Source organism: Mustela nigripes, unplaced genomic scaffold, assembly GCF_022355385.1.
Source record: "Mustela nigripes isolate SB6536 unplaced genomic scaffold, MUSNIG.SB6536 HiC_scaffold_6906, whole genome shotgun sequence".
NCBI classification, from domain to species: Eukaryota; Metazoa; Chordata; class Mammalia; order Carnivora; family Mustelidae; genus Mustela; species Mustela nigripes.
Window position 1 is genome coordinate 1 of NW_026746312.1, and position 2,354 is coordinate 2,354.

At 34.8% G+C, this 2,354-nt stretch overlaps 1 long non-coding RNA gene across 1 annotated transcript; it reads left to right on the forward strand.

Moving 5' to 3' along the window:
- The first annotated feature begins 6 nt into the window (after positions 1-6).
- On the forward strand, positions 7-2,353 carry LOC132009190 (uncharacterized). Its single transcript, XR_009401815.1, has 3 exons — positions 7-360; positions 1,759-1,847; positions 2,308-2,353. It is a non-coding gene; the product is annotated as an uncharacterized LOC132009190 (long non-coding RNA).
- The last annotated feature ends 1 nt before the right edge of the window (position 2,354 follows it).

Genomic DNA, 2,354 nt, shown 5'->3' on the forward strand with positions numbered 1-2,354 from the left:
TGTTGATGAGTGATGTTGAGCTTCTTTTCATGTGTCTGTTTGCCATCTGTATGTCTTTGGAGAAATGTCTGTTTATGTCTTCTGCCCGTTTTTTAGTTGGATTATTTGTTTTTGGGTTTTTCATCAGTTGGTAATATACTCTGGATACTTAATCCTTTATTGGATATGTCATTTGCAAATATCTTCTCCCATTTAGTAGGTGGTCTTTTAAAAATTAATGTTATTTTTATGCAGTAATTAAAATTATAATCACCTGTTGCTTTTTTAGAGCAATCAGCAATTTAACTATTTTCTATTTCTTTTGTTTAGGGAGCACCAAATGCAGCAAATACCCAAGGAAATTCAACACCAAATCCTCAGGTAATCTTTGTTTCCATGTGGTGCTTCCTTTTTAAAGTAAAATTATAAACCAGTAATATACAACAACTTGCCTGTCTCCAAAAACTGAAAAAAATTCCTTGTATAAGACATTAAATTATATAACACTTCATATAGAAACTCATGTCTCAAAACATTTTGATTTTTTTAAAAAATGACATCTGACTTTATTCCTTTCTTTCCATAATGTTTCAGTGATGGAATAGAAATGACAGATTTTAAACTCTACAAAGGCTGGGAGCGAACATTTTTATTTTCCCTACAGTGTGTACAAAGCCCAGGGCTTTACAGACACACAGGTTGGGGGAAGTGGCCTGATGACTAGGCTCTCTTTCCGTACCAGTTGCTCAAAGCACTGAACTGTCTTTTCTAATAGAGCAAGGTGGTTTTACAGTTACCCTTGCTCTGGCATCTGAGAACAAGTATATATGTCTCTTTATATATAGGTTTTAGAAACCTCTTAGCAAATCTCCCCTGCTGGAAGCCTCAAAGAGAAAGCCTTAATTAGATACTGATGGTTTCCCCTTGGTTCCTTGGATGCTTAGAGTCTGACAAGATCCTTAAGTCCAGAGAATTCCTTACACCTCAGAGCTTTTCTTCTCTGATGTGAAGTTTTGTGCATTTTCCTTTATTATCCACCTCCCTCTTTTGGAGTCTTTTCGCAGTTGTAGTTCAGTTTACGAATGCCAGCACTTAATTCTCTGAGCCTTAAACCTCGTCTTTTCTCTTCATGAAAGTAGCCTGAATACAGAGAGGATCTTAGGTCCAGGATGACCCTGTCCCTAGAATTCTCTATAACCGCAGCTTAGGGTATCAGATAACTAGTTTAACATCTAATAATACTTGTTCCATTTGGTTGTAACTAGATGCTCTGTATATCCCATTTACTTGCAGACAGTATTAAAAGTCGCCAAATAGTAGTGACTTATACTCAAAGTGGTTCTAAATTTTCTTAAATGCTCGAGATTGTAAACAGTAACTCAGGATTGAAATCTGAATGTTACTGGGGTAACCAGCTGAAGTTGGGCAACATTGCTGCCATTTCTAGTTTTGTTTGGCTCTTTCGTTATGTAATCTAATTGACAGTCTTTCCTGTACAAGTGACGCTGGATGCTTAAAACTTAAACATTGTTTTAAATACTATTAAATACTTTAAACTTAATAAAATTTATAATTATCCAGATCTGTATAAAGTGACTTGAATATCTGCTTAGTTGCTGTTAGATGTATGTTTATTTCTCTGGTGTCATTGTTTTTTAGCTTTAGTGTTTGATGTAGTGCTACATTCATAATCTTTAATAAACTGGAATGTAGCTCTCTGAAGTGGCTTGCTATACTTTTTATAATTAAAGCTAACTTTGCCTTTTTTCTTTGTATTAGGTCCCTGATTACCCTCCAAACTATATTTTATTCCTCAATAATTTACCAGAAGAGACTAATGAGATGATGTTATCCATGCTGTTTAATCAGTAAGTTGTTCGTAAACCAGTCTGTTCTGAAAGCCTCCCAACAGGACAAATAGCTCTTCTGTAGGTTGAATCCTTTTGTGTATCACAACAGTGATTCCTATAGCTTCCTTGATTTGGTCTACAGTTAATGATGTAAGTTGAAGCAAGTCTGTAGATTTGGCACATAAAAAGCTGAATTACCTCTAATATTTGCATTGTTCTAATTGATGAGTAAATCAGAAAACAAATTTTTGGTACAATGACAAAATTGAACTAGCTTACATTACAGCTACACTTCTTTCATGGCATTATTAATTATATTTTAGACTCTTTGAGCCTCTTTAGGATTCTTGGTAGGATATGATACTTTTCCTAGACCAGCATCGGGAAGTTGCTGATTTAAACACAGAATGAGCATTTATGTATTTGATATCCTTTATATATTTATGTGTATATGTATAAATTGTTTCTCCTCTTGCAGGTTTCCTGGCTTCAAGGAAGTACGTTTGGTACCTGGGAGGCATGACA